At 44.9% G+C, this 18251-nt stretch overlaps 1 long non-coding RNA gene across 1 annotated transcript; it reads left to right on the top strand.

Moving 5' to 3' along the window:
* The first annotated feature begins 5578 nt into the window (after positions 1–5578).
* On the top strand, positions 5579–7307 carry LOC114635125. The gene is made up of 2 exons (XR_003713410.1): positions 5579–5667; positions 7010–7307. It is a non-coding gene; the product is annotated as an uncharacterized LOC114635125 (long non-coding RNA).
* The last annotated feature ends 10944 nt before the right edge of the window (positions 7308–18251 follow it).

The raw sequence follows: 18251 nt of genomic DNA, 5'->3' as shown, positions 1-18251 counted from the left end.
TTCTTCTGGTAATAGGCATATGTCACGTCATAATTGTATTGTGCCTATTCTTGTATTTGTTTAAACATTTCTATAATAATGCTTCTTTCTTCTTCTATTTCTCCTTAGTTCCTCACATATTTGGGTAAGAATTCCTACAAGAGAAAAGACAGATATTTACACTCTTACCCAAATTCCTTCAGGGACTTAGGGACCCAGGCTGGGATGCCATTCAGTAACAGGCCACCTGTCTGACAGGCACAGGTTCTGGGTTCCTTTCCCAGTACAGCAAAACCAGCCCAGCCCGGCTGTGTGACATTCCGTTTAAAATGACCTAACTTTTGTGAGTGTATGTTTGTGGTGTGTGTGTCTGAATGTGGGCAGGAGTCTAAGACAGAGGTTGGCATTGAACTATTTTTTTCTCCACTGCCTGGCATTTGTGTGGGTGCTGAGTCTGGACTCAGGCCCTCATGCTGGCAGGGCATGAGTGTGACTGTCTGCGCCAGCTCCCAGCCGATTACATAACCTCCGTCTCACTTTCTACTCTCTGCTGACATCACTCCTTGAAATACCCGCACTCTTGACTTCCTCAAACTCACCACACACCACACACACACTGGACGAAAGGAAATCTATGTAACATTTTTATGTTGGTCATGCTTTTTTAGTCTGCTCGGAATTCTAACCACGATTTGCCATTTAACCTTTACCTGTCTATAAATTCATTAGGAGGCCCCCTTTAGAGGCTTTCCTTAGGCCAACCACCTCACTGGTGCCTCCACGAGATCTAAATTAGGCCCTTGAGAATCTTCAGTCCTATTCCTTTGGGCCTTTCCCGGTTTGACTTGGTACAATCCTCTGGCACGTTTGGGTTTGCTGACTTTCTCCCTCATCAGACAGTGGGAAGCACTCAGGACCGGGGGTTGGGGGAGAGCTTTTGTGTTGTCTGGGAACTGGTGCTGGACAAGCATAGCAACTGTGAGTTTGTTTTGATTGTTTCTGGAGTTATCTTTCTTCTTCACAGTCTGAATGAAACCCCACCTGACTCTCCATGGTTGGCAATAGAGGAAGCTGTTCACAGGGGACCTAAAGACATAGCAACCCAGGGCAGAATGTGGGACCTTATTGGCCAAGAATGACAAGTTTAACTGTTATCCCAAGATTTTTTTGATCCAAATCAAAAAAGAAGACTTCATTATATCAATCTACAGACTTGAAAAAAGACAGCAATTTTAAAAAACAGTTGCTTTTAGCCAGACTGTGGTGATGAATGCCTTTAATCCCAGCACTCGGGAGCCAGAGGCAGAGGAGAGAGATCTCTGAATTTGAAGCCAGTCTGGTCTACAAAGTGAGTTCCAGGACAACCAGAGCTACATGGAGAAACTCTGTCTTGAAACAAACAAACAAGCAAACAATAACAGTGAAGAACTGGTGACCTTTGCAGGCACCAGGCACACACGTGCAGGTAAAACACTCAATCCTTAAAATAGTTTTTTAAAATTTGAAATAATTATGTCGTGGGCAGTGGTGGCACACACAACCTTTAATCCCAGCACTTGGGAGGCAGAGACAGGCAGATTTCTGAGTTTGAGGCCAGCCTGGTCTACAGAGTGAGTTCTAAGACAGCCAGAACTATACAGAGAAACCCTGTCTTGAAAAACCAAAAAAGAAAGAGAAAGAGAAAGAGAAAGAAAGAAAGAAAGAAAAAGAAAGAAAGAAAGAATAATGTCAAACAATAAAAACAAAACCTGCTAGGGCATGATGATTCATTCTTGCCATCCAGACACAGTAAAGTGGTGCATACCTGCAATCTAATACTTGGGCAGTCTGTGGTAGGAGGGTTGCAAAGAGCTTGAGTATAGCCTCGGCTACATAATGAATTCCAGACTAGCCTGGGCTACAGAGTAAATCCCTGTCTCAAGACCAAATAAGTGAACAACAGATCAAGTTCAACTGCCTTCTTTTTCTGTTGTCTATTTATATGAGCTTTGTATATCTGTTTTGTGTGGTTTTGATTGTTTGTTTGGTTGGTTTTGTTTAACATTGTTTAGATGCATCTCTTGGGCTTGGAGAATGGCCTAGAGATTAAGGGAGCTTACTATTCTTTCAGAGGACAGGGTTCAGTTCACAGCCCCCACAGCAATGGTTAATGAGCAACTGTAATCCCTCCTCCAGGAGATCTGACACCTCCCTCTTGCTTCCATAAACACCCAGACACATATGTACATATCTCTCCACATAGGCATGATTTAAAAAAAAAAAAAAGAATCTTTTTATAAAAAACATTTTCTCGGTGGGCAGGATGGCACATGCCTTTGGTCCCAGTACTTGGAGATAGAGGCAGGTGGAGTTCTATGAGTTTGAAGACAGCCTGATCTGCATAGTGAGTTCCTGGCCAGCCAAGTACTATATAGTGACATCCTGTCTCAAAAAAAAAAAAATCAAACAAACAACAAAAGCAGCATTTTCTCATGATATCACAAACACGGTTCTTGAGAGGGGATGAGAGAGCTCGGTGGATAAACATGTCTCCACAACTGGAGACCTGAGTTTCTTTCCAGGATCCACCTTTATTTTTCTTTTGAGACAGTCTTACTGTGTAGACTAGGCTGGCCTTGAACTCACAGAGATATACCCACCTCCGTCTCCTAAGTGCTGTCATTAAAGGAGTGCATCACCATTCCAAGTTAAAGCTTTATGTAAGCCCAGGCTGTTGGTATATAGATCAGGCTGGACTTGAATTTACAGATATGCCTCTGCCTTCTGAGTGCTAGGAGTAATGGAGTGTGCCCTCATACACAGCTAAAATATCTTAATGATTTCACTCATTTTCTACTGGGAGAATATGTTGCAACATACTTAACCAGAACATTAAAATGCTATTATTAGACTAAGTGGTTAGCACACACCCTTAATACCAGCATTGAGGAGGCAGAGTCATGCAGCTCTCTGAGTTGGAGGCCATCCTGGTATACAGAGTAAATTTCAGGTCAGTCAGGGCTACAAGGAGAAACCTTATTTCAAAAAAAAGGAAAAATAAAGAAAAAGATGAGCCGGGCGGTGGTGGCACACTCCTTTAATCCCAGCACTTGGGAGGCAAAGGCAGGCGGATTTCTGAGTTTGAGAGTTCGAGGCTAACCTGGTCTACAGAGTGAGTTCCAGGACAGCCAGGGCTACACAGAGAAACCCTGTCTAGAAAAACTAAAAAAAAAAAAAAAAAGATTATTATTTTTATTATTAATTATTCAGTGTTTAATTATAATTCAGATAATACTCTTTTTGAGTGAAAGTCTATTTTTATTTACAAGTTGTTTCTGCTTGTTCAGTTACAAGTAACAGTGTCTTTGTAAACTTTTGTACATATCTTGGGTCATTGTCTTAGCACAGTTTAACAGGTATAGAGTCACCATACCAAACACTTTTTCTGAAAGTGGTACCTATTCACCATCCTGCTAGCAGGGGTGAGGATGGCCACTGTATTGCATGAGGAAGGTCACTGCACTGTATGAGGAAGGTCACTAAACTGCATGAGGAAGGTCACTGCACTGCATGAGAAAGGTCACTGCACTGCATGAGGAAGGTCACTGCATGAGGAAGGTCACTGCACTGCATGAGGAAGGTCACTGCATGAGGAAGGTCACTGCACTGCACAAAAAAGGTCACTGCACTGCATAAGGAAGGTCACTGCACTGCATGAGAAAGGTCACTGCACTGCATGAGGAAGGTCACTGCACTGAATGAGAAAGGTCACTATAGTGGATGAGAAAGGTCACTACAGTGCATGAGAAAGGTCACTACAGTGCATGAGGAAGGTCACTGCACTGCATGCTTGCTGCTACTACTGGTTATTATTTTTCTTTCTTTTTTTTAAATTATTATACAAGTTTTATAGATGAAAGTGGTACCTGGGTTTTTTAAAAATTTGCATTGCTTTTGTTACTACTGAAGTAGAACTTTTTCCCACGTGTCTTTTAGCACAATATGTTTCCTCTTTTGTGAACCGTTCAAGTTCATTTATTTTTTTAGTGGGACTCTTGATATACTGTATGTATAAATCTGACCAGTTACTCTGGAGTCTATAGCTTCCCTCACGCACACCTGGCTCTTAGCTTACATGGCTGTGTTGTTCAGGATTTGGGAAGAGCTTTCTGGATGAAGTGGATGCATAAAGACTTCTATAAGTAATGTATAGGTAATTGGAAAGGGGCTCTTCAGAGGAAAGAGGGGGTGAATTGGGGGAGGTAAGGGTAAAACTATCAGTTTCTGAAAAGAGACATGTGCCTTCTTCGAGCAGGAGGGATAACATCCCTCCAACAAACAGGAGGGACAACAAATGGTTCCCTTTCGGAGAATTTTCAAGCTTTTACAGAGTGCTTGTTTAACATGCAAGAAGCCCTAAGTTCGATCCCCACTGAAACAAGGCATGATAGTATACACATGTGATCTTAGCATGTGGGAGTGGAGGCAGGAGGATCAGGAGTTACAGGCCATCCTCAACTACCTTGGGATACCTGAGGCCCTGTCTCAAAGCAAATAAACAAACAACAAACCAAACCCCAACTCCATGCTCTACATAGTGAACGTAAGTACCCAGACGGTGATAAAGACCTACCTGAGCTTGTATTTGGAAAGGACAGTAGAGGGCCACCATCTGCTTCTCCAAGGAAAAAAAAGAGTAAATGTAAGATGTCTTCACGGTATAGGGATTAAGTATTAGCACAGGCTAGCCAGCTCTGGTGCATCTTGTCTTTATCAGGCATGTTTAAGTGAGGATGGGCTGGGCCTGACCAAGTGATTTCCCCATGGAAGGGGACCCATGTCATCTCACAACACCGTGGTGTCACCAGTCAGCCAGCTACTTGTAAATCAGAGCCTCTTAGTATGCAGGGAGTGCGCCCTGGCATGCACGGGAATCCCACACAAGTCAGGCCTTGCGGCTGAAGGGCCTTGTGGGGAATACCAGACCGGAACCTGACATTTCATCCTCCTTCCCTAACAGATCCTTTTCAAAGAAACAAGAACTGAAATGCAGGCTGAACAGGTATGCAAAGCAGGCCGCTATTTCAGTCTGAATCATGAGCAGGGCCATCGTGGGCCATCTGAAACTAGGGTCAAAAGGAAACCGAGCTCTGGTCCTGAGCAGGCTGTGATGAGGAGGTGAAACTGTCCAAACAACTGGACACTCTCAGGCACTAGCTGTGCTGGGAGCTGGGCCAGAGGGCAGGACTTTGGAGCATTCTGTTCCTGCCTACAACAATGACCCATAGGCATTCTCTTTCTGTTTCCTCAGGATCCCTGCAGTCCCCTTGGCCACCTAGCCAAGGGACACCATGACATTGCCTCTTCTGTCAGTGCTGCCACGTCATCTGCGGCTCAGTCCCTCCCACTCCCAGCACAGGGCCACAATAGCCTGCTGCATTGCCAGGGACTCAGTGGAGAGCAACTGTGCCTGAAGTGGCCAGCCACGTCATTGTCATTGGTCACTCAGAGTGTTTACATACTTAAACAGCCCAGCCGTGCCAGGTTGGCTGATTTGCTTCAAGTTCATTTTACTCTTTTTGGCCTTTCAGAACTGGATGGCTCTGGTAGAAGGAATTTGCAGAGGCTGTGAGGTGGCTCCGTGAATAAAGGCCCCTCCTGCTGCCAAGTCTGACAACCTGAGTTTATAGTTCCTGGGACCTGACTCCTGTAAGCTGTCTCCTGACCTCCTCATGTATGCCAGGGTACATGAGTGCATGCGGCACTTGCTTTTGTTTGTTTGTCTGTTTGTTTTTAGAAAGGCTTTGCGGGATGTAATACATAGTTTTTATTGTCAACTTGACATAACCTCTAGCCAGTGGGAAAGGGGAACCTCAGTTGAAGAATTACCTCAGTCACATTGGCCTAAGGCCACGCCTGTGAGGAATTGTCTTGATTGATGGTTGATGTGAGAGCCCGCAACCCACTAAGGGCCCTAAGACAGGCAGGCCTGGCCTGTATTTAAAAAGCTAGCTGCATGGGTCGGAAGTAGGCAGCCTTCCTCCAGTCTCTGCTCCCGGTTCCTGACTTCCCTCACTGATGGACTGTTGCCTGGAAGTATAAACTGAAATAAACCCCATTTCCCCTCAAGTTTCTTTGGGTCAGTGTGTTTTATCAGAGCAACAGAAACCAAACTAGAGCAAAGGGCCTTTACTGCCTCTCCCTTGGTACGCCATTTTCCTTTCTCCATCCCGACCTCCTCACCTCTCCCCAGAAAGTGCTGCCAAACCATGACTAGTATCTACCCACTCAAACTTCTCTTCATCTCTCCTAGAATCATCCAAAAACAAATTTCACTCAAGAGGCTGGAGAGGTGGCTTAGTGGTTAAGAGCACTGGCTGCTCTTGCAGAGGTCCTGAGTTCAATTCCCAGCAACCACACATCTGCTCACAGACATCTCTAACTCCAGTTCCAGGAAATCACTGCCTTCTTCTGGCTTCTGTGAGCACTAGATATACATTTGATGCACATACATACATGCAGACAAAAACACTCACATACTCACATACATTAAAAAAAAAAAAATTAACTACCAGGCCGTGGTAGCCCACACCGTTAATCCCACCCAACACTCAGGAGGCAGAGGCAGCCAGATCTCTGAGTTCCAGGCCAGCCTGGTCTATCAAGTGAGTTCCAGGACAGCCAGAGCTTCACAGAGAAACCTTGTCTTCAAAAACCAAAAACTAAAACCAATCAGCCAAACAAACAAACAAAAGATTTCATTCAAACCTAGTTGCCTTCTAAGCAGAGAATCTGGTGGAATATTTAGAAAAAGTAAATTAATATGAGTCCTACAAATGTTTTCAGTACGTAACAGGCACCAAATGTATTTGATTTCGTTGAAATCAGATGCGAAGATAGTGTATACTCCTGAGAGCCATTTGATTTAAAAGTTATGTATGCATAAAAAAATGACAAGATCTCACACTCTTGACTTAGACCTAAGTTTAGATCTAGGCATTTCAGCTATGTGGACAAGTCTCTTCACTTCTCTAAACTGCCTTACCTACAGAGAGAAGATGATAAGATACGTCCCAGAGGGCTCTGGAGAAAATTAAATACGATACTTCATGTAAATGAACCCCACTTGTTCATACTGGATGAATAACCAACCGTGGAGGGCCGGAGAGACAACCAAAGAAGTACAGGGACTTGCCACAGTGCCTGACATCAGTTGGATCCCCAGAACCCACGTGAAGGTAAAAGAACCACAGCTCCACCCAAGTGCCACGCATGTGTACACATATTCATCAAGTAAAAATTGTTAAATGAATTTAAAAATTTTACATTTATAAAAGAGACCAAAAGAACATACTGTTTTTGTTTTAGATTTTTAAAAAGTTTAACCACCGAGCCACCTCTCCAGCCCTACCAAAAGAACATTTTGTTTGTTTTTGGTTTTTGAGATAGGATTCTCTTTATAGTCCTGGCTGTCCTGAAACTCACTTTGTAGACCAGGCTGGCCTCTCACATGGAGATCCACCTGTCTCTGCCTCCCAAGTTCTGGATTTAAACACATGCACCACCACTGCCAGGAAACATTTAAAGTAAAGTTTTTCCCATGTTTATTTTTATTGTGTGTGCATTGGTGTTTTGTTTGCATGTATGTCTGTGTCAGGGTGTTGTATCCTCTGGAACTGGAGTTACAGGCAGGTGGGAGCTGCCATGTAGGTGCTGAGAATTGAACCCTGGTCCCTTGGAAGAAAAGCCAGTGCTCTTAACTACTAAGCCATCTCTTCAGCCCCTCAAAAGAACAGTTTTGAGCAATATAAAACAAACATGGGGCTGGAGAGATGGCTCAGCAGTTAAGAACACTGACTGCTCTTGAAGAGGTCCAGAGTTCGATTCCCAGCAACCACATGGTGACTCCTAACCATCTGTAATGGGATCCGATGCCCTCTTCTGGTGTGTCTGAAGACAGCCACAGTGTACTCATATACATAAAATAAATAAAAATTCAAAACAAACAAACAAAAAGATTAAAATCTTTAAAAAGAAATAAAAATAAAACAAACATAACTTCAGAAAAGTATTTAGCAATATCTACTAAAAGTTGTTAAATCTCATATATCCCTAGGACCCAACAATTTCATTCTTAGGGCCATATCCTGCATGGAATTTTTTGTGTGCATATGTTCCCCCCAAACTATGCACGAAAATGTTCTTAGCAATGCTATCTGCATAGCCACCTTCGGGAATCAGCCTTCAGGTCCCGGTGCAGAAGAATAAAGGTGTCCTCTCCCATGGACTGATCAAGAATGGACAATCCACAGTTTCCTGTGATGGCACTGTGGGTCTCGCCAACATACTGTTGAGCCAGGGAAGGCAGACGGTCTGTGGTTCTATTTATCTGACATTCACAAACATCAAAATGAATCTGTGGTGATTAATATTACTCTGGTGAGACCCTGTACCGGTTCTGAGCTGTAATCTCAACACTAGGGAAGTGAGGCAGGGTGGTTGCCTCAGCCTGGAATGTATATTGAGTACCCAGCCATCAGGGCTGTATTGGAAGACCTCTGTCTCAGCAAAGCAATAACAGTCATTATTGAGGCTAGTGACTGCACAGGGCATAAGAACTCTTGGAGACCTGGTGTGTTCTGTTTCTTTGATTGGGTGCTGGTTCTGCCAGTGACATTTGTGGAGTGGCACCTTCCAGTCCTTGTGCTTTCTATGTGTATGGCCCATTTTGATACAAAGTTTCTTAGAAAATAGTGTAGAAAAGCATCTGATCACTTTGTAAGGAGCCCCGTCTTGAGTCTGGTTTGAGCTCGTCTCAGAGACGGCACACGGGCTTCAGCATTTTGCATATGTTCCTATTTTCTCAGTCCCTTGAATACCTGCAGGGCACAGGTGTGGTCTGATTTCCTGCCACACAGGAGCTACGGTCTAGACAGCTCCGCCACCTTAAAGGGCTGGCTCTTTATTTCCAGGGCCTTCCCAGCTCTTGCCTACCAGCCGTGGGATTTTCCAGTCTACAGAACTGTGGTATGTGTTTCTACCTAATGAATCGCCATGTCATTTGGGTAAAACCCCAGCACATATGACTGAAAGTAGCTGCGTTCCCCATATACATTGAATAATAAAATATTTTAACAAGACCGTACTTCTAACACTCATACTGGTGGCTTTCCACAGCTTCCTACCACACAAGCTCCAGGAGAGCCTGAATGTTGTTTCATGTACATGTAATCTTATTTTACTCATGGTTGTCAGACCATGAACATCTAGAACAGTCCCTGGGATAGGATAGGCAAACAATCATTTTTTTTTTTTTTTGAGACAGGGCCTTACTTTAGAGTCCCAGCTGGTCTTGAACTTGTGGTCAATCCTTTAATTTGCTTCCTAAATCCTAAAAGTACAGCTTAAGCCACCATTCCAGTCTTAAAAGGGTTAACGTTGTTGCTCTTTGTTTGCTGTTTTGTTATTTTATTTTTGGCCAGGATCTCATGTAGCCAGGCTGACATTCAACACAGTACACATCTGAGACTGGTCTTGAACTCCTGATTCTCCCTCCAGCCCCTGTCCTTCAAATGCTGAGATTCCAGGTGTGTGCCACCATATCTGGCTTGGTAAAAATTTCTGGGTGTATTTTTGTAGTTGTTTTCTTGCTTCAAGTTTATCTGTAAAAACGGCATAGGACACCAGATGTCTGTACTGTGTCGTGAGGGGGTTGTCAGTCTTGGAATGGGCAGACAGGAAGCTTTACGATGGGGCCTTCACAGAGTCCTGGGCACCTTTGGGAGCCTGATTGGCTGAGGCCTGGGATGAACCAGAGAGGCCTTGCTGTGAGCCTTGGTCTTCAGTTGCCTGAACATGTGGCCTGTAGCGGGAAATTTTCCCCATAAGTTGGGAGGAGCTAAGGTGGGAGGAATAAGGAGAGGAAGAGGAGTAAGGAGAGGAAGAGGAGAAGGAAGAGGAGGAGCTAGGGAGACAGAGATGTAGGAGCCATGGATGGCCACGCAAGTATGGAAAAAAGTCCTAGGTAACAATTTATATATAGGTTAGTTAATTGGCTAACACTTCTAATTGTGTGAGCAACTTGTTATTTGAGCATTAGCCAATATATAAAGCTATTGGATAATCTTTAAAAATTAGAGTCTCATTTCTACCTGGTACCGCCTGGATGGCAGGATGGTCTGGGCTCAGCCCAACCTTGTGGAGACAGCGTGGAAGACTGGCAGAGCCATCTCCCACACTGGTGTCTCATGGGTGGCAGGGCCAGTGAGCCAGCTGCCTGAGCCGAGCCAGGGCAAAAATATACACCACGCCGCTGCCACTCGTGGCCAAAGACCTTGTCTAGTCGTGAAGATGTTGGCTAAGAACAAGCAAGATTGGAAGCAGCCATTTTAAATATCTCCTTCAACAGTGGCCTTTGGCCATGTAGCCACAAATCAGTTTCCCAAGCTTGTTGTGGGCAAAGGGAAACAAGTTGTCAGGGCTTGTAGGTTGGGACTTTGGCAGCTTTGGCATCTTGAACATCACTTCCTGAGGCACCTGTCACAACAGTCTGGCTGGTACCCACTGCCTTGGCATTGTTGGTATTCGCTTCAGGCCCTTCCTGGTCTTTTTGGCAAAGCACAAAGTCCTCAGGAGCTCCAGGTCAACCCTCTTGAAAGATTCAAACTTTCGTGATTGGAATTTCTTGATGTCATTTCTGTGCCACATGGGGGATTGGGAGCGAGGTGTGGTTCTTGGACTGGGTTGTGTATGCATCACAATTTGTGACTCAAAGGGCTCTTTTTTTCTTTATAGACATGTTCTCATGTAACCCTAACTGATCTAACCTGAAGCTAAGGATATCTCTTTACTGATCCTCCTGCCTCAGTCTCCCATGTGTTAGTTACAGGCATGTGCCACCGTACCACAGTGACAAAAATTTCTTGGTTGAAAACCACTAAGAGAAGTAGCAAGGCGGGTAAGGGTGTACTTTCTAGAACTGGGCTACCTTGCTACAAATCCCACCCCTGCCACTTGCCAGCAAGGTGACATGAAACCAGTTATTTAATTTATCCATTTCTAGTTTCCTCTTTATGTGTTAGCATTCTGTCTAAACTCCACCCCCACAGTTATGTGGCAACAGCCAGGTATGCTCCTCCCCACAGTTACCTGGCAACAGCCAAGTAGGCCTGGCCCACTATAAAAGGGGCTGCTTGCCTCCTCTCTCTCTCTTCTCTTGCTCTCTTGTTCTCTTTGTCCCCTTGCCCCTTCCTCCTTCCCCCTTCCCTTCCTCCCTCTCCATGTGCTCATAGCCGGCTTCTACTTCTCTACTCTCTCATTCTCTCTCTCTCTCTCTCTCTCTCTCTCTCTCTCTCTCTCTGCCTCTCTTTTCACCGTCTTAACTGCCCTCCTCATACGCTGAAAAAACTCTATTCTATACTATACCGTCCTGTCCCTCAGGAGGAAGAGCTGCCTTGGCATGGGCCCACTGAGACATCATCATCCCCTTCCCCCATACCTCACAACACACACACACACAAAACATATTCTTTCTCTTTATCTTTTTATAAACTCACCAATATGTGGATAGGATCACAGTGAAGTTTAAAGAACACTTGCAAGGCCAGTGTGTGGAACTATTTATTTGGTGACAGTGTGCCAAAATGGAATGCTTTTGAATAAAAGTCAAATACCAGCAAAGCTTCCTGTAATATGTAATACATTTTACATATTATAAAATGTATATGGAAGGAAGGCTAGGGAACTAGTTGGCTCAGTGGGTAAGAATGCTCACTTGATGTTGGGTTTGAATGAGAAATGTCCCCCACAGGCTCCCGTACTTGAACACTTGGTTCTCTTTGGGGAGGTTGTGGGATTCTTAAGAGGTAGAACTTTGCTGGAGGAAGGCTATCTCTGGGTAGGGAGCACTTCAATGGAGAAAGGAGAATAGCATTGTTCTTCCTGCCTTTACAATCAGTTGTAGATTGTTTTCTTGTGGTGCTGAATTCAAACCTATGGCTTCATACCTGTTAGGTAAGTACTTTATCACTGGTAGAGATCTATAGCCCCCGTATTTGTTTGTTTACTTATTTGTTTGTGACAGCTCCAGCGCTGCCACAGGACTGAGCTCAAGCGTAGGCCTGGGGGATTAAAGAAAGACTCATTCGTTATGAGGGAATGCCTTTACTAGGCAGGTACAATATATACACCAAGCCAGGGAAGGAAAAACACAAACTCAGGAAAAAACAGGAACTCAACTGGGGGGCAATAGGATGTCAAGTGTAAATTCCCTTCCTGGGGCATCATCCTTCAACAGAATGTTTTGTTCTTAGAAAAGCTGCAGAATGTTACTTTGCAGACAGCAGCACAGGGAAAGTCTCAGCCAGGGCATAGCAGCCCTTCAGAGTCCTACAGTTTGTTTGTTTATTGAGATAGAGTCTTACTGTGTAGCCCTGGCTGGCCTGGAATTCTCTTTGTTGACCAGGATGGCCAAACGCCACAGAGATTGGCCTTCCTCTACCGCCTGAGTGCTGGGATTAAAGGTGTGCACCACCACACCTGGCTGTCTTTTTGTCTTAATATTTTTAATTATATTTATTATTATTATTATTGTGTGTGTGATGTACATATGGGGTGCTGTACAGGGCAACAGGTGCAGAAATGCATAAGTTCTCTCCTTCCATCATGGGTTTCAAGGATGAAAACCCAGGTCACTAGGTTTGTGCAGCAGGTAAGTGCCTTTTACCTGCTCAGCCTTCTTGCCACCCGCCATCTTGTTCTTTGAGACAGAGTCTCTCACGAGGACCTGGGACTCACAGTTGGGCTATGCTGACTGGCTAAGGTCATGACATAATGTCTAGCCTTCTCTGTGGGCCTCAGGAATCAAATTCAAGTCTTTATGAGTGTAAAGTATGCCAACTGAGCCTTTGCCCCAACGCTACATGTCATAATTATTACAACAGGAAAATGACTTAGGCACATCTGTCTACAGCAGCAGCATCACCCAGTAAATGCTTTGATTTGTACAGATCATGTACATCTTTCCCCTTAATAAATATTTTTAGAATTATCAGTAAATGGAAGACGGAGAAAGGAAGGAAGAGCAATTGCTCTAAAGATCCATCACCCAGGCGGCTGCTGTCACGGAAATTCCTTTCTAGTGGGAAGCAGACGTGTCCACAACTCTCCATGAGCCTCTTGGACGTGGTTTTGCTCTCTGTCCTTGAGGATGCACCAATACAGGAAAATAGTGAAGACTAGAGTGGGAAGTGAGGATACCGACTTTGGAGGATGGACCCGGGGCTTGGTTGGGAGAGTACTTGCATACAAGGCCTGTGGCCCTAGGTTTGATCCCGAGCATCCAATAAACCAAGTGTGTCTGTCATCCAACCATGTGGGAGACGGTCAGGAGGATGAGAAGGTCAAGGTGATTTTTACCTACACAGAGAGCCTGAGGCCAGCTTTGTATAGAAATGATCCTGTTTCATACCCTGCCCCCCTCAAAAACAACAAAAAAACCTCCAGTATGTAAATAAACAAATATAAAGATAGACTGGGGAGGGTCCCAAAAGCATTTCAGTTGTGTGCTTCCTGGCAGAGTGGCAGGTACAGTGCTACAAGCATTGCGGTTCCAGCTCCTCAGGCGCACTTGAGCCGATGACATCAAGACCAGCCTGCTAAAAGGGAGCCGCCATCTCAAGCATCACAAACAGTAGAGTGGGCCTTCTCTGGGCAAAAGAGAACCAGGAGGCACCCTAGTGGTAGAGTGTAGGAGGAGGGGCCGCCAAGAGGGGGAGGAGTCAAAGGAAATCCGTAATCCCCTCTTGGGAGACTGCACTTCAACGGAGGTGAGAATGACGGGTTGGTGAAACCCCTGTGACTTGCTGCTCTCTGATCCAGGCAGACTCTCAAAAGTGGAAGCAAAAGCCCAACAAGAAGGAAGAATGAATTCTCCCTGCTGACGAACATCCGCTCTCCAGTAGTAAAATCATCGTATAGGCTCCTGTATTCCGAGATTGTTGTTGTTGTTCCTTCTCTTCCTCCTCCTCTCCTTCCTCCTCCTCCTCTTCCTTCTTCTGAGATAGGGCTCCTCTGTGTAGTCCCAGTTGTCCTGGATCTCACTATGTAGACCAGGCTGGCTTCAACCTCACAGAGTTCTGCCTGCTTTCACCTCCCAGGTGCCAGGATTAAACATGTCTGGCTCAGAAATAGTTCTTAACTTCTTCAGGGAGTATAGAAGCATTGCAGAGCCTGAGGAGGTTGTGATGCATATAGTAAAAACCAAAATGCCTTTTAGACATGTAAAAATAATTCAGACAAGATCCGACACTACACCCAAGGCTGCACCTGATAACCAGAACCCAGGGATATCATTCACCCAAGATAACCAGAGATAGTCCTAGAACTCATGACACCCATTGGACAGTATAGAAGCAGAAACGGAGCGCAATACTCTGCTCTGCACATCTGGAGAGATGCCACCTTGATCTGCCCTGTGGCTACAGAATCTCTGCAGGGTCCTGACCCTCAAATCAAAGAGTTAGAAACTTTAGACTTCTGTTAAAGAAGTCTGGATCTGACCTTCAGCTAAGATATATCATACAGGTAAGTAGCCTTGGGAGATAGGCTTGGAAGCAGAGTTAGGGATTCAGAGTGTGAACCCTCGGCATAACAAGATAGAACTTTTGTTATCCCAGCTACTTGTATCTACCTTGTACTCACTGCAATGGTGGAAGGCACATACTGCTCTTCCAGGGAACCCAGATTTAGTTCCCAGCACCCACATGAGGCAACTCACAACTGTCTGTAACTCAGCTCGGTGAGGAACTGATACCCCCCAGCTGTCTGCATGTGCACACACAAGTGCATGATTAAAAATAACACCAAATCTTCTAAAAATAGGTGTACCAGGCAAGAGAGATGATGGCTCCATGGTTAAGGGCACTTGTTGCTCTTGCAAAGGACCCAGGTTTGGTTCCCAGCACCTACATGTGGCTCACAACCATTCATAACTCCAGTTCCAGGGAATTTGACCCCCTTTCTGACCTCTGCAGGCACCAGACACACACGTGGTAAACATCTGTATGCACGGGCAAATACACACACAAAATAAAATAAATCTAAGATTGCAGAGGCAAATATCTGAATCATTAAATATAAATGCTTTACACGTATTTAGTGTGTGTGTGTGTGTGTGTGTACGTACACACTCTGATACCAAGGCTTGCACATGGTGGTCAGAGACAACCTGCAGGGCTCATTTCTCTCCTTCCACCCTGGGGGTCCTGGGGATCGAACTCCGGTTGTCATGTTTGGTGGCAAATACCTTTGTACACTGTGTCATTTTGGTGGCCCAGCTGCCACCTCTGTCTCCTCCTGCTCTTCCTCTCCCCAACCTTCTTCTTGAGACTGAGTCTCATATAGGTTAGCCTGGGCTAAAATTTGCTTTGTAGCAGAAGACAGTTGTTATTAATCCTTCTGCCTCTGCCTCCCAAATGCTGGGATTGAGTATGTGCATAAACCCAGTGGCTTCTATAACCGTTAACTAGGAAAGTCTACAATCTGCTGTCTTAAGGTCCATTGAGGATGTTGTGACGTGGGGATTTGTGTCTCTCTTTATTTCCCCCACCTGGCCTATTTCCTGTTTCTAAGGTACTTTGGTTGCCATAGAAACAGAAACAAACACAACTAATTTCCTCTAATTGAGCTGCTGGATCCCACCCTGAGCTTTGCCCACAGGCACAGCTGTGTGACCCGTTACAACTCTCAGATGCTCTTCTCCCCGACTGTGTCTGTTCACCTCCCACCCTGAAAAGTGTGGATCGCTGTTGATTCATTTGCCCCCAGCTCACACACTGAATGTGCAAAACAAACTCTCGCCACAGGGATTAGTGCTTCCGAAAGCCCAAGATGTTTTATGGGCTCATGTTGATTGATCATTGACGTTAGGGTTACTTTAGGTTTTCCTAGGATTTCATTTTCTTACTAGATAGCTGTGTAAAAGTAATTTTTGCCCCTGGGTATCTAAGTAGCATAGGGCATGTAAACATACCGAGAGGGCTACACATTGGATTCTGTTATCCTGACACACGGTGAAGGAAATAGATTTCAGGAGAGCAACGAAAGCTGGGAAGTTCACGTATGAACAACCTTCTGTCTTCCTTTCCTCTTAACACTTTCTAACTTGGGGAAGGATTTCATCATACACCATAATGGGGCTGGGCACAGGTGTGACTCTAGACGGGTGGCTCTCACCCTTCCTGATGCTGAGACCTTTTAATACAGTCCCTCGTGTTATAGCGACCCTCATCCATGACGTTATTGTTGCTGCTACTTCGTAACTGTAATTTTGTAATTACAGCTTTATATAACTGTAATTTTGCTACCGTTATGAATCATAATGTAAATATCTAATATGCAGGATATCTGATACGTGGCCCCTGGGGGAGGGTCGCCACCCACAGGTCGAGAACCACTGTTCTAAATAGAATCCCTGGAATCTGCTAAGCAACAGGTGTCCCTATTGGCACTTGCTGATGAGGAAAGTGTGACGTATTGCTAGGATAGTCACTGTCAACAGGAAAGTCAGGCACCTGCTGGTCAGTCATGCTGCAATTCTTCCAACACACACACACACCCTACTAAAGAGGAAATTACAAAGGAGAACCGAAGAGATGATTTACTTTACAGCAAGGGACGTGTTTACAGCCTACATTAGCCATGAGTGCTGTGAGTATTTTTTTAAGTCAAGCGAGCTTAACATGAAAATACCAGCAGTGGCGGCCATGGTGGCACACATCTTTAATCCCAGCACTCGGGAAGCAGAGGCAGGCAGATCTCTGTGAGTTCAAGGCCAGTCATAGTGAGTTCCAGACAGCCAGGGCTATGTAGAGTCCCTGTCTCAAAAAAAGAAAGAAAAACATACAAAACTTTAAAAATAGATAGTAGTAACTGTATCATAGGATAAATTTGTTAAACAATTTGTGTCTATATCAAATGTCCCAGAATTCTACCCTCTGTCTTAGTTAGATTGTTCTGTTGCTGTGAAGAGACACTATGACCACAGCAACTCTTAGAAAAGAAAGCAGGCATTTAGTTGGGGCTGGCTTCAGAGGTTCAGTCCATTATCATCATGGCAGGAAGCATGGTGGCATGCAGGCAGACATGGTGCTGGAGAGGTAGCCAGGACCTCTACATCTGGATCCTCAGGCAGCAGGAAGAGACTGTGAGCCACTAGGCCTGGTTTGAGCTTCTGAGATGTCAAAGCCCATCCCCTCAGTGACACACTTCCTTCAACAAAGCCACACCTACTCCAACAGGGCCACACCTCCTAATAGTGCCACTCCCTAATGGACCTATGGGGGCCATTTTTATTGAAACCACCACAACTTCTAAACTTTTTGAGGGACATGCATAGGTGTGTATCCATGCATGTTTACATGTGTGTAGATGTGTGTGGAGGCCAGAGGTTGAAGTCCAGTAGCTTCTGGATCATTCTCACCTTCTATATTGAGGCAGAGACACTCTGGTGAACACAGAGCTTGATGGTTAGATTAATTTAGTGCAGCTGCTTGTTCCAAGGGTCCCACCTCTGTCTCCTAAGCACTGGGATTCTAAACAGACCACTAAGTAGACCACCATTTACATGGGTGCTGGGGATCTGAAGTCAGGTCCTCAGGCTTTTACAGTGGTGAGTAATCTCCCACCCAGTCATCTCCAAAACCTACTTCTGAAGATTTTTTTTCTTTTCTTTTTCTTTCTTTTTTTTTTCTTTTCTTTTTTTTTTTTTTTTTTTGGTTTTTCGAGACAGGGTTTCTCTGTGTAGCCCTGGCTGTCCTGGAACTCACTCTGTAGACCAGGTTAGCCTCGAACTCTCAAACTCAGAAATCCGCCTGCCTCTATCTCCCAAGTGCTGGGATTAAAGGCGTGTGCCACCACTGCCTGGCTTTTTTTTTTTTTCATTTTTAATTATATGTATGTGTGTGGGTATGTGCATGTGAGTGCAGTTGCTCAGGGAGGCCAGAAGATGGCACCAGATCCCCAGAAACTAGAACTACAAGGGGTTGTAACCTGCTCCATCTGGGTGCTGGGAACCAAAGTGAGGTTCTCAGCAAGAGCTGTTTGCACTGCGGACCTCTGAGCCATCTCTCCACCCCCGACTCATAAAGACTTTGTGTGAGATTTTCATGCTTTTCCCTGCCATATTCCTTATCCACTCCCACTTCTTTTGTTCTTGGGTAGAGCTTACTTAGGACAAACTCTCTTCTCGTGTGTGTGTGTGTGTGTGTGTGTGTGTGTGTGTGTGTGTGTGTGTG

This window comes from Grammomys surdaster, unplaced genomic scaffold, assembly GCF_004785775.1.
Source record: "Grammomys surdaster isolate TR1022 unplaced genomic scaffold, NIH_TR_1.0 1164, whole genome shotgun sequence".
NCBI classification, from domain to species: domain Eukaryota; kingdom Metazoa; phylum Chordata; class Mammalia; order Rodentia; family Muridae; genus Grammomys; species Grammomys surdaster.
This window is presented reverse-complemented; position numbering and strand designations above follow the sequence as displayed.